The following is a 14,496-nucleotide window of genomic DNA, read 5'->3' on the forward strand; positions in this document are numbered from 1 at the left end:
GTCATTCAGCCACCACAGAACCCACGCCCACCGCGCCCCACACCCCCATCTCACCGAGTGGAAGAAAATCATCCTTGACCTTGAGGAACTGCCAAGGAAGAGGACCATGAACTCAATACAACAATGTTTCAGGAGGCAATGATCCACGTTATCTCCTGGAACAGGATCTGAAACAAAAGACAAGCTTCTACATTGGACTGCTGATACCAATAAATACCACATTTGATTATTTTAATTTGCTATTGGCACCTCCTAGACAACATCAAGAAACAGAGAGTTTGACTTTTGTAGCCCTCTATTAAGTCATCATAAAGTGAATTGCCTCTTGGAGTGTAGTGACAATCGTTATGTGCACAGCCAGAGCAACCATCCTTTGTCACAATATTCCATTGCCAATTGACCTGTTCTCAGTCCTAATGCATGAAGGAGATGCTACCTGGACAACGGAGAATCCCTTGCACCTTTTAAAGTAGTACTATGGATCTAATACCCTGGGAAACTTTACCATCAAAACAGATACAAAATGGTGTTATAATCTCGTCTGACAAGACTACTTTTCCCTGGATTCCTGAGTCAGCACTCCAATACCAACTCACAGGCACAACCTCAGTTCTACAGCCACTCCAAGCACAGCCCCACTGCACAAGAGGACTGCCTTTGCCCCAACCTCTCACATCACAGAGTCAATGACCTTCGACTGTTTTTACAGCTCTCTAGTGAAGCCCTCACCACTTGCAGCCTGTCAACCACGGCTCATTTGCTGCTGCTTTTTTGCTCCTTCTCCCCAGTGCTTTTGCTCCCTGGCCGTCTCTTCCTCCCCTGGTGATTCCTTCCTTGGTTCTCACTCTTGATCTCTCACTGTCCGGGTTCCCTCCCGGTCCCCTCTCCCTGGGATATTTCTCAGGGTTCCCTCCACTTCTTTGGAAACTCTGCTCATCCCCTCTTCTTCCCGAGACCCCTTTTGTTATGGCGGCCAACGTCTGAGTCCTGTTGCAGGTTTTTACGCCATTTCTTTCCCCACTTGACCCCGGCCCAAAGATCTTACAAAGCTCAACTGTGTACACGCAGCCAGTTTCCGATTCACACACGTGCAGAAACCTGCAGCCTGCCGGATTGCCTGTACCTCGGCCTCCATCCAAACGGAGGTAAATTCCTACTCTGGACAATAGGCGGACATAATACATTGGAAGTTAAACTGTGCAAACTTAAGCATGCAGGAAGTGAAAAGGAAGATTGTGCAAAAAAAACTTCACTGACATGGCCCTGTGAATAATTGGAGATGTCGCAGAATGTTGCGATTTTCCCTTCAGACAGAAGGACAAGTCAGTAATAAACAGCAGTCAGTAATAGACAGCAGCCACTCATATGGAGAGGGCGGTGCAGGGTAGGGGTGGTGAGGGAAATGTTTCCTCAGCTTGGCTGCACCTTGAAGGATCTGCGTCAGAGGTTTAATTTGAAATTGGTAACGTTGGGCAACGAAGGTGGCTGTCAATCCACCTGCACTGATTGCGGTGGCAAAAAGATGCAGTCAGGAGCATCATAGAATCGCTAAGTACAGGCGGAGGCCATTCGGCCCATCGGGACTGCACTGACCCATTGAAAGAGCACCCTACCTAGGCCCACGCGTCCACCCTCTCCCCCTAACCCCACCAAGCATTCTCAGCTAAACAGTGACCCGAAGAGTTTCACCTGCCTGATGGAGGTGGACAATGACTCGTGCTGTCATGGCTCATCGAACCAGCATGAGAAAATGAAGCAGGTACCTTCCAGGCTGCAATACAAGCTGACTTGAGCAGTATTGTAAATCCTTAACAACAAATTCTGCTTTGTTAACTGTCTATAATTTAGGAGACCTAATACTCTGTGGATGAGGTTATAGCTAAGTAAAAATCCACTAAATGTTCATTAACAAGAACTTGACAGTGTCAATGCAACCTGTGCATCGTGGTGGACTGCTATTAGCAGAAGCCGGAGGGACAAAAGTGAACAGCAATTTTGCGAGTTTTTTTTTGTTCGCACATCGTGCTCATTTACTTCACTTCTAACACAGAGAGGTTTAGATATTTGGCCAGCATTTGTAATCTCGACTCTCTACTGTCCAAGCAACAAAAAAATGAACGTGCGAGACTGAGAGAATGATAGATCAACTATGTGTGATTGACAAGAAGACAGTGAGCATTTAAGTAAGTGGAGGGGGATAGAGAGAGACGGAACAGAGAGATGTGTGGTCAGATAAAGCAAGCCAGATAGATTAGAGTCTGCTGGCCTTCTCCAGATAAGCAGCACAGAAAGGCCAACAATGGCCCCAGTGAAGTAGCAGCAGTGATAAACACTTAGCAAGTAATCAACCTGTATAACAAAAGAAAAGTGGGAGTAGTAACAGCTTATCATTTTTAACCCATACAAAACAAAACCCTTGCTCGGAAGACTGAACAGAAGTGAGGCATGAGGCGTGACATATTCTGGACATGCGCTCACACAAGGGAGCGGCGGCAGCTGCACACTTGCATTGAACTGCAAGCCCGAGTTAGTTTCCATGACATTTGGTGTCACAAGAGCAATGCAATTTTCTAACCCCACACTTGAACCTGTCAGGGACCTGCGAGAACCGGCCAAATTCAGACTGCGGCATTCTTTCAACGTAAAAATGAGATTGATTTTTTTTGTTTGTAGAAAGAGAGAAATCCTTGGGAGAATTGAGAGCTGGAGCAAATTATATTATCGAAGAAAAATGGGAATTCACTTTGTTACCCCTGCAAACAATTTGGTATCAAACATTTGAATCAGTAAGCCCTTAACTCAAAACAGCACCTAAACAGGAAAGCTAATCACATACAAATGGCCTTATATTTTATTTAAACCGCAAGGTATCCCATGGTGCTGCTTGAGAGCATATATCCCGATGAGATATCAAAGCGAAGCTTCCGTCTGTTCCCTCAGGTGGATGTAAAAGATCCCATGGCGCTATCTCAAAGAAAATTCTGAAGACAGGCTGGATAGGCTTGGTTTGTTTTCTTTGGAGCAGAGAAGGCTGAGAGGGGGGGGGGGGGGGGGGGGACCCGATTGAAGTGTACATGATTATAAGGGATGTGGATAGGGTGGAGGGACAGCAGCTGTTCTCCTTAGTTGAAGAGTCAATAATGAGGATGCATAGCTGAGGGGCAGATGTTTAGAGGGGATTTGAGGAGATTTTTTTTCACCCAGATGACGGTGGCAGGAGTCTGGAATGCACTGCCTGGGTGGGTAGTTGAGGCGGGACAAATACGTGGATGAGTGCTGCAAAATGGGATTTTGTGTAGTATTGTCGGGCAGACTCGATGGGCTGAAGGGCCTCCTCCGCACGGTATGACTCTGTGACAAGGACTCTAAAAACGCAGTATTTGGCCCTGGTGACTCATATTTATCAATATCACCAAAATGGATTATCTGTCCATCGACACATTGATGTTTGTGGGAGTTTGCTGTGTGCAAATTGAAACATCCCAATACTGTACTGACTACATTTCAATCGTATTTCATTGGCTGAAAAGCTGTTTCGAAATGTCCTGTGGTCATGAATGGTGCTTCATCAATGCCAGCCTTTCTTTTTATCCAACAACCGTTGCATTCTATGTAGAATGACAAAGAATACAGAAACAAGTAATTCGGTCCAAACAGTCCATGTTGGAATTATATGAGTTATATAGGAATTATAACATGGGAAAATAGTCTGATACATCGAGTTGAATTGTCCGTGACGTGGCAATCACAGTCGGTTTGCAACTCCGCTCCTTATTTCGGAGCTGCACATTTCTCGCCTGGATTTCCAACCTGGGTCTGGTGGAAAATGTGCAACATTAGCTGCCATATGCCAGTAGGTTAAAAAGTCCTGGCCACTTTGACAAGCTGGGGAAGGAGGTAAGTGTGTAAGGTAAGTGGGTCAGGGAGAAGGGTTGGTCCGGGCGTGTTTTGGTCAGGTTGAAGGGTGATGGGGTCAAAGATGTGGGAGATAGTTGGGAGTGGGAACTGTCAGATGGTCTGGGGAGGCATAGTCCGGGGGTGGGACTATGGGTTTACTCCTTTCCTGGGTAGCTATTCTGCGAAGAGAGTTGGAACCATCTGAAATCTCCAACTTTAAAATCAGAGTTTTGGAGGGTCCCATACGAAGGGTAATTGCCCAACAGAAGTTAAAACTTTGCAGGCAATTCCCATGCAGTCTTTGCCTGGGACCTCCGAGGAGTTCCCCAGGCTATCTTCTGGGGTACCTCTTGGGTTTGATCATCTGGGAAACAGTAGATCTGGGCGATCGTCTTGGTTTCATTTTAATCTGTGGAATTCCATTTTTGTACAAAAGGAACGATAAATCTGTCGCTCTCGAATTAAGAGAATGAAGGAAATTTCCAGCTGGTTACAGTAACAACCATCGTACCTTTTAGCAAATCCTCCCTTACCAACAAATCCACACAATCAGTTGTGAAGATAGTCAGTTGCTATGGAAGCCAGCTGGAAAGCTGGTGGTCAGGCTGAGGGAGTTAGTACCTATGAAGGTAAAATGTAAATTTCATTTTTTTTTAGATGTCCCTGACTTACTCTCATTCTCTTTTGTACTTCCCTCCCTAATCCTCTCCTCCTCGCGTGAGCCTATCTTTTCTTACATTTCTTTTTTTTTTTTAAATATTGTTATTCTCCTTTTTCACATTTTCTCCCAAATTTATACCCACCAACAATAAACAATAATCAGTAACAAATATGTCAATCCCCATATCAATAACAACTATCCCATCCTCCCACCAAACCCCAAACCTTAGCCCGCATGTTCACACAAACAAATGACAAAAAAGAATCAGGGATTACCCATAGTCACCCTTAATACCCACAGCCCCCTCCCCCCAACCCTCCCACCCAACCCCCCCAACTAATGTTCGATGTTATCCAGTTCTTGAAAGTGCATAATAAATAATGCCTATGAATTGTAGAACCCCTCCATCCTTCTCCTCAGTTCAAACTTAACCTTCCCAAGAGTCAAGTATTCTAACAGGTCCCCCCGCCACGCCAGGGCACAGGGTGGAGAGGCTGCTCTCCATCCCAACAGGATCCGCCTTCGGGCGATCAATGAGGTGAAGGCTACGATATCTGCCTCCGCCCCCGTTTCCAACCCTGGCTGGTCCGACACCCCGAGTATGGCCTCCCAGGGACGCGGGTCCAGTTTCACGTGCACCACCTTGGAAATTATCCTAAAAACCTCTTTCCAGTACTCCTCTAGCTTGGGACAGGACCAAAACATATGAACATGATTAACGCCCCCCCCCCCCCCCCCCCCCCCCCCCCACCCCCCCACCGCTCACACACATCATCTACTCCATCAAAGAATAAAGAATCGGCTCATCCTTGCCCCCGTGAGGTGTGCTCTGTATACCACCTTCAGCTGTATCAGCCCCAACCTCGCACATGAGGTGGAGGCATTTACTCTCCGAAGCACCTCACACCAGAACCCCTCCTCTATAACCTCTCCCAACTCTTCCTACCACTTTGCTTTGACCCCTTCCAGTGATGCCTCATCCTCTTCCATAATAGCTCCATACACCGCTGTCACTGCCCCCTTCTCCAGGACCCCTGTCGTCAGCACCTCCTCCAGCAACGTGGATATTTTCTTCGCTCTCTCTAATGCCTTCACGTCCTACCTAAATTGTGGCACCCAGAACTGATCACTCTGCACTTTCTCCAGGAAAGGAGGTCAAATGGCTGAAACCTCCGGGCTGTCGGCAAAATAGAACATCCCGATGGCCATTTCGCACCCATTTTCTCGCGGCGTGGGGACTTATCCCCATTATCAGAGAATTTCACCCCCTAGCTTTCGAACTTAATGTCCCTATTATTAAAGCGTTGGTGCTGTGTGCTTTATTGACTGCTTTCTCAATCTGCCTTGCCACCTTCACTGATTTGTGCATATATACTTGGTCCCTCTCCTCCTGCATCCCCTTTAGAATTGTGGCCGTTCTTTTAGATTATATCTGCCATTCCTTCTACAAAATGGATTGCTTCACACATCTCTGCACCTCATTACGCACACACTAAACCTCATTTGTTATTTGTCTGCCCATTCCACCAACCTAAGTTCTTTTGAGATCTACACTACTTTCCTCAGGGTTCACAATACTTCCAAGCATTGTTCACAAATTTTGAAACTGCAACCTGTACACCAAGGACTAGGTCATTTGTGTATATCAGGAAGAGTGAGAACCTAACACTGGCACCACTGTACAAAATCTTCATCCAGTCAGCAAAATATCCATTAGCCACTCTCCCGTTTCTCATGTCCCTACGGTATGAAAGGCATCGTAAACTGTTAAATTGACCTTTTTGCTTGTTTAAAAAGTCTCCTTTGCTGAACAAAAAGATGGCTGCTACAGATCACGTGATTCACAAATTGGCTACAGTTTCTGGAAATTGCCAACAACAGCTACAGGCCAAAGCTCAACCCTCATCCTTGTGGAGTCTTACAACTTTTCAATGTGAGGACACATTACAATCAACAGAACCAGGAATCGGCAGATAATCCGAGTCCCCAGCCTGGCCCTATAGCAAAGGAGGATCCATGGGAACTTTCTAAACCTTCAAAGGTGCTCGGAGCCACCATTTATCTCCAAAGGTGAATAATGGACTTTGGCCAGAGGCATAGCAACTGCTCATTAGCCTGCAACTGACTCATTATTGGAAAACATCACATGACCTAAGTTTCTGGCCTTTGGAAAGTTTTTATCCTACATTTTCAGCCTCAAGATTTAGTCTGCTGTTTAAACTCAAATCTGCTATCATCAAATAGGACTTCCAGCTGACCACCAAGTTTAAGCCTCCTTGAACCCTGTTTCTCTGGAAGAATCCTGCCATTGCCTGCCGAGCATACCAAGCTGCTGGATATCAACCTCAGTTTGTTGCATCACCATCAATTTCTAAAGACATTCTGTGAAATCCTGCTTCAGCTCAGTGGATTGTAGCGCCTCAGGACTCTGGCAATCATATGAACTGATATCACATCTGTGATGCTTTTTCTTCTAAGTTATTCAGAGTTGTAAATACTCTTCTTTCCTATTTTATTATTGTCTGTTTGTGTGTGTCAAGTTGCAACCATTTCCAGGGTTTGAATGTGTGAATAAACGTTATTTCTGATTTAACCCTGAGGAAAGTTTCCTGCAAATCTTTTTAAAAATTTACCTCACAGAGGGTTTGGAGAAACACATTATAGCCGTGTAAAACAGTTAAACCACCTTTGCTTACAGAGAAAATTAAGGAGTTTCTGTTTTCCGTTCCTCCTCTGTTCATAACAGTTTCCTGCCACTTTAGCACTTTCCCCTCTACTCTGAACCTATCTAATAACCTACCTATTTCCTACTCTAGTGCTACCTGTCTCTCCTCGTGTTCGGTGCACCTTCCTCTCTAATATTACTTCTTGGTTCCCACACCCATCGCAAGTTAGTTTAAATTCTCACAATAGCACTAGAAAATTGTCCTTCAAGGGAATTGGTCCCAGGTCTGTTTAGGTGCAACCCACCCAGTCTGCACAGGTCCCGAATCTCGAGTGCTGGTTCCAATGCTAAAGGAATCTAAGCTTTCCCTCCTGCACCATCATACAAGCCATGCATTAGTCTGCTTTACCCTCCTATTTCTATACTCATTTGCACACGGTACTGGGGTTAATCCAGAGATGACTACTTTTGAGGAACTGCTTGCCAATTTCCGACCTAGTTCTCTAAATTCAGACTGCAGGACCGCTCCCCAACATCTTCTTATGTCATTAGATAGCTATGTGGACCATGTGTACTGGCTGCTCACCTGCCCCCTCAAGGTGCTCTGCAGACATTCAGTTACATCCTTGACCCTGGCACCAGGGAGAAAATATATCAGCTGAATTATGCATGCAGCTGCAGAAAGGTCCACCTGTTCCTCTACTATTGAATCTCCTATAACTCTTTCTCTTGCAGTCTTCTTCAAGCACCTTGCTGTACAGTTGAGCCAACCATGGTACTATGGACTTGACTCTAGCTACACATCCCTAAGGAAGTGCTGGCCTTGGAAAGGGTCCAGAGGAGGTTCACAAGAATGATCCTTGGAATGAACAACTTGTCGTATGAGGAATGGTTGAGGACTCTGGGTCTGTACTCGTTGGAGTTTAGAAGGATGAGGGGGGATCTTATTGAAACTTACAGGATCCTGGGAGACCTGGATAGAGTGGTCGTGGAGAGGATGTTTCCACTTGTAGGAAAAACTAGAAGCAGAGGACACCATCTCAGACTAAAGGGACGATCCTTTAAAACAGAGTTGAGGAGGAATTCCTTCTGCCAGAGGGTGATGAATCTGTGGAACTCTTTGCTGCAGAAGGCTGTAGAGGCCAAATCACTGAGTGTCTTTATGACAGAGATAGATAAGTTTTTGGTTAATAAGGGGATCAGGGGTTACGGGGAGAAGGCAGGAGAATGTGGATGTGACAATATCAGCCATGATTGAATGGCGGAACAGACTCAATGGGCCGAGTGGCCTAATTCTGCTCCTGTGTCTTATGGCCTAATGAACTGTCACTTTTGTATTCAGAATGGAATGTTGCTTGGACAGTCAGATGACTTGGGGGATTCTTGAACTATTACCTGCCTCCATACTCTTCAACTGTAGAGTAACAATATCCAAAATCGTACTATCCAGGAAGCTCCCAATCTCATGGACTGGTTGAAATCTGGAGCTTGAGCTGCTTCAAGTGACAATCCTTACTGGATATACGATTATCCAGGACACAGGATGCATCCTGGAATTCCCACAGAGTACAGGATGTCCATTTGAGAGAGCCAAGCTGCTTTGCCATTGACTCTATCGATTAGATAATAGCACGTGAACTTTGCTACTACGAATAAACCTTACTACTTAAAAATTAGTGAAAAACTCACCAGCTGCTCACTTCCCTACTATTGACGTCACTTAAACGTAAGAAAATTTAGGGGGGAGATTCTCCGAGCCCTGCGCCGGGCCAGAGAATCGCTGCAATCGCGCCACGTTGCCCCGACGCCAGCGGAGAATCGGAGGTGCGGAGAATCGGCACCATTTGCGCTGGTGCGTTTGGCGTGGCGCCGACTGCGGGCCGCTGGAATCGGCGGGGCCGCAGATTCTCCGGCCCCAATGGGCCGAGCGGCCGTGCTGACACGACAGAGTCCCGCCGGCGCCGTTCACCCCTGGCCGTTGCCGGCGGGAACTCTGCATGAACGGTTGGGGGGAAGGGGGCTCCTTCACCGCGAGGGGCCTCCGATGGGGTCTGGCCCGTGATCGAGGCCCACCAATCGGCGGGCCGGTCTCCCCCCCCCCCCCCCCCCCCCCCCTGGGCCTACTTACTGGCGCGGCCGGCCCCTGAAAACCGACGCCATCTTGAGTCGGGGCCGGCGCGCCAAAGAAGTCCCCCGCGCATGCACAGGATGCGTGGCCCAACTGCAGATGTGCGGGTTGGCGCGGTGCCCATTTGGCGCTGGGAAGGGAGGCTGGAGCGGCATGAACCTCTCCAGCGCCATGCTGCCCCTCTGTGAGGGACAAAATCGGGTGCACCGGGCCCGGTTCGTGAAACGCGACGGCGTTCACGATGGTGCGAACACTCGGGCTCCATATTGGAGAATCATCCCCTTCATGTTTCACTTTACCCTGCTTTTTAATAAAAATCTTTTTTCAATTTCCCAACTGTTTGGATTAACTTTTTGGAGAAAGAAGGAACAGCTACAATTACCTTAAGCCAATAAGCCAATCACCTCAGTCTTCTTGTGGTGTCACAGTTTATTTGATTTCCCCACATTTTCAAACTCCTGTGCCACGGACAGCTGCCGCTCCCCTAGGTGCTAAGAATCCCCTCTTCTCATTAATCTGACAGAAATTTTCCATTACTTAGAAAAGGGATGGGGATGGTGAGAAATTAGGCTTTTAAACAAAAGGTCCTGGCACACTCTACAACGTTCATTCAACAATTACTGAATGGTACATTGGAGCGAAATCTAATGGAGCCCCTTGGAACAGGCATGATGATGCGGGCGGTGGGTGGTGGTGCGGGGGCATGTGGGAGGATCAAGTATGAGTAACCACGTCTGATTCTCAGTGTGGGAAAACTGCCCCATAATTTTAGTGGAAGGGGGTTGAAAGATCCCGTTGTTGGAAACCCACCCATTGGCAGTGGGCATGTCACTTATGGTCATTGATCAGTAATTTGATGCCAATTCCCACTGAGTTTTCATAGTGCTCAGGGATTTAATGGGATTAACAAGGGTCTCCTGCACGTCAGAGCCCTGGATTGCCAGCACTCGACTGAGGGTAGGGGTGTGGTCCCTTGTTGATGAGCACTCCGTGGTCTTGGCAGGAGAGCAGGATAGATTTACCAGAATTATAGCTGATCGAAAGGGTTAAATTACACGGAGAGATGACACAAGCCTGGATAAAAGCAAAATCCTGTGGATGCTGGATATCGGAAATAAAAATGGAAAATGCTGGGAAAACTCAGCAGGTCAGGCAGCATCTGTGGAGGGAGAATCAGAGTTAACATTTCAAGTCCAATATGACTCTTTTTTGGAAACCCTCCTAGTATATCCCTGAAATTTAAAAGCTTGACGGCTGAATTTATCTAAATTGTCAAGATATTTGGGAGAACAGGGCCGGGATTCTCCCCTACCCGGCGGCTCGGGGGTCCCGGCGTAGCGGAGTGGTGCCAACCACTCTGGCATCGGGCCTCCCCAAAGGTCCGGAATTCTCAAAACCGGCGCCAACGGCCTTTGACACCCGCCGCCCAGCGTCGGGGCTGGCCGAAAGGCCTTCACCGGTTCGCGCTTGCGCCGATTCTCTCGGCCCATTTGCGGGCCGGAGAATCGCTGCAGGGGGCACGCCAATCGGCGCAGCACGATTCCCGCCCCCACCAATTCCTGGGTGGCGGAGAATTCCAGCCACAGCGGGGGCGGGATTTACGCAGGCCCCGGGCGATTCTCCGACCCTGCGGGGGGTCGGAGAATTTCGCCCCAGATTTCAGATCGGAACTCCAGCATTTAGGCATGGCTCAGTTCCGTGTCAATTCACATGCCTGCCACTATGTGCCCTGACATGCACTCACCACCGGCGCATGCTCGGTAGGGGGGTACGCTTCCGCCTCCGCCATGGTAGAGGCCGTGGCGGTGGCGGAAGAAAAAGAGTGCCCCCACTGCACTGGCCCACCCGCCGATCGGTGGACCCCGATTGCGGGCCAGGCCACCGTGGGGCACCCCCCGGGATCCGATCGCCCCACGCCCCCCCCCCCCCCCCAGGAACCCGGGGGCCCGCTCGCGCCGCCAATCCAGAGGTGGTTGAAACTACATCAGCAGTCTTGGCCTCTCAGCGGCGGGGCTTCGGCCCATCACGGGCCGGAGAATCGCCGCAGGGGGCACGCCGATCGGCGCAACGCGATTCCCGCCCCCGCCAATTCCCGGGTGGCAGAGAATTCCGGGCACAGCGGGGGCGGGATTTACGCAGGCCCCGGGCGATTCTCCGACCCTGCGGGGGGTCGGAGAATTTCGCCCCAGATTTCAGATCGGAACTCCAGCATTTAGGCATGGCTCAGTTCCGTGTCAATTCACATGCCTGCCACTATGTCCCCTGACTTGCATCCTGTGCAACGATCATGTGAAAAATGAGCCTCCAAATGTGAAGCAGACTGCAGCAGACCGACACAAGAATATTGGTGATCACATCATAGATCACAAATAGCAGTGAATTCCAAACACCTGAACTATAAAATTAGAACATAGAACATAGAACAGTACAGCACAGAACAGGCCCTTCGGCCCTCAATGTTGTGCCGAGCCATGATCACCCTACTCAAACCCACGTATCCACCCTATACCCGTAACCCAACAACCCCCCCTTAACCTTACTTTTATTAGGACACTACGGGCAATTTATCATGGCCAATCCACCTAACCCGCACATCTTTGGACTGTGGGAGGAAACCGGAGCACCCGGTGGAAACCCACGCACACAGGGGGAGGACGTGCAGACTCCACACAGACAGTGACCCAGCCGGGAATCGAACCTGGGACCCTGGAGCTGTGAAGCATTTATGCTAACCACCATGCTACCCTGCTGCCCCTTGTCTTATTAAATCCATCCTTGGCCATGACACTTCCCATCTCTGTAACCTCCTCCAACTCCTCCCAAATCACGGCGCTGTTCCAACTCTCTGTTCTCTCCAACATTCCTGATTTTTTTTTTAATAAACATTTTATTGAGATATTTTTTGGTTTTACAACAACGACAAAATAAATATACATAAGTCGATAAACATAGTGCAAAAAAAGCTTGCTACCTCCCTTACAGGTCCCACTTTTATTAACCCCCTACTCTAAACTAAACTAACCCACCCCCCCCCCCCCCACCTCCGTTCTGCTGACGATTAATTTTCTGCAAAGAAGTCGACAAACGGTTGCCACCTCCGGGCAAACCCTAACATTGACCCCCTCAAGGCGAACGTGATTTTCTCCAGACAGAGAAAACTAGCCATGTCAGATAGCTAGGTCTCTGACTTTGGGGGCTTTGAGTCCCTCCAAGCTAATAGTATCCGTTTCCGGGCTACCAGGAAAGCAAAGGCCAAAACGTCTGCCTCTTTCTCCTCCTGGATTCCCGGATCTTCCGACACCCTGAAAATCGCCATCTCTGGACTCAGTGCCACCCTTGTTTTTAACACCGTGGACATGACGTCTGCAAACCCCTGCCAGAATCCCCTGAGCTTTGGGCATGTCCAGAACATGTGGACATGGTTTGCGCGCCCCCCCCCCCCCCCCCCCCCCCCCCCCGACCAAAGAACCTGCTCATCTGGGCCACTGTCATGTGAACCCGGTGAACGACCTACAACTGTGTCAGGCTGAGCCTGGCACATGTTGTGGACGTGTTGATTTTACTCAACGCATCTGCCCAGAGACCATCCTCTATCTCTCCTCCTAACTCTTCCTCCCATTTGCGCTTCAGCTCCTCAGTCTGCGTGTCCTCTAACCCCATGAGCTAATTATGGATGTCGGAGACCTTCCCTTCTCCCACCCTCACTCTGGAAACTACCCTATCCTGAATCCCCTTTGGTAGTAGGAGCAGGAAGGTCGAGGCCTGTCTATGTAGGAAGTCCCGCACCTGCAGGTACCTAAATTCTTTTCCCCACGCCAATCCGAATTTCTCCTCCAGCTCCTTCAAGCTAGGAAAGCTCCCTTCTATAAACATATCCCCCATCATCTCAATTCCTGCCTTCTGCCATCTCCGAAATCTTTGCCCCGTCCATCTTTACCGTGGCAAACCGGTGGTTATTACAGATTGGGGACCAGACCGATGCTCCCTCTGCTCCCACATCCTTCCTCCATTGCCCCCAGACTCTCAGGGCTGCCACCACCAAGGGGCTGAGGGAGTACCGTGCCGGCGGGAATGGCAGAGGCGCCGTTATCACGCCCCCAAACTGGTGTCCTTACATGAGGTCGCCTCCATATGCTCCCATGCCGACTATCCCCCAACCACCCACTTCCTGATCATGGCTATATTCGCCGCCCAATAATAGTTACTGAAGTTTGGCAGCGCCAGCCCGCCCTTTCTCCGACTCCGCTCAATCATCCCCTTTTTTACTCACGAGGTCTTTCCGCCCATACAAAGCCCGTGATAACTTTGTTAACCCGTTTAAAGAAGGAGTGCGGAATAAAGATGGGGAGACACTGGAACACAAACAGGAATCGCGGAAGGACCGTCATCTTCACCGTCTTGACCCTCCCAGCAAGTGACAACGGAAGCGCGTCCCACCTCCGAAAATTGTCCTTCATTTGGTCGACCAGATGGGCCAGATTAAGTTTGTGTAACCGTTCCCATTCCCTGTGCCATTTGGATGCCTCGATACCTAAAACTTCCCCCTACCACTCTAAACGGCTGTTCTCCCAGTCGCCGCTCCTGTCCCCTTGCCTGGATCACAAACAGCTCACTTTTCCCCATATTTAGTTTGTATCCCGAAAACCGGCCAATTTCCCTCAGAATCCTCATGATTTCTTCCATCCCTCCACTGGGTCCGACACATACAGGAGCAGGTCGTCTGCGTAAAGTGAGACTCTGTGGTCCACTCCCCCCAGGACCAGCCCCTTCCAGCCCCTTGAGGCTCTCAGCGCAATTGCCAGCGGCTCTATAGCTAGCTCGAAAAACAGTGGGGAGAGAGGGCATCCCTGTCTCGTCCCCCGGTGTAGCCTAAAATAGTCCGATGTCGTCCTATTCGTCCGTACGTTCGCCACAGGAGCCTGATACAGTAACCTGACCTAGTCAATAAAGCCCCGCCCAAATCCAACCGTCCCAGCACCTCCCACAAATATTCCCATTCTACTCGATCAAAGGCCTTCTCTGCGTCCATTGCAATCACTACCTCAACCTCCCTACCTTCTGGGGGCATCATGATCGCATTTAGCAACCTTCTTACACTGGACACCAACTGCTTTCCCTTAACGAACCCCGTCTGGTCTTCCTCAA

General features: G+C 49.1%; 1 protein-coding gene across 1 annotated transcript in view; it reads right to left on the reverse strand.

The window, feature by feature from the left end:
* LOC119975063 (WD repeat-containing protein 72-like) overlaps positions 1–14,496 on the reverse strand; it is a 410,282-nt gene that overhangs the window by 282,569 nt on the left and 113,217 nt on the right. The gene's annotated exons all lie outside the window — the stretch shown is intronic.

Source organism: Scyliorhinus canicula, chromosome 12 (assembly GCF_902713615.1).
Source record: "Scyliorhinus canicula chromosome 12, sScyCan1.1, whole genome shotgun sequence".
Lineage (NCBI taxonomy): Eukaryota > Metazoa > Chordata > Chondrichthyes > Carcharhiniformes > Scyliorhinidae > Scyliorhinus > Scyliorhinus canicula.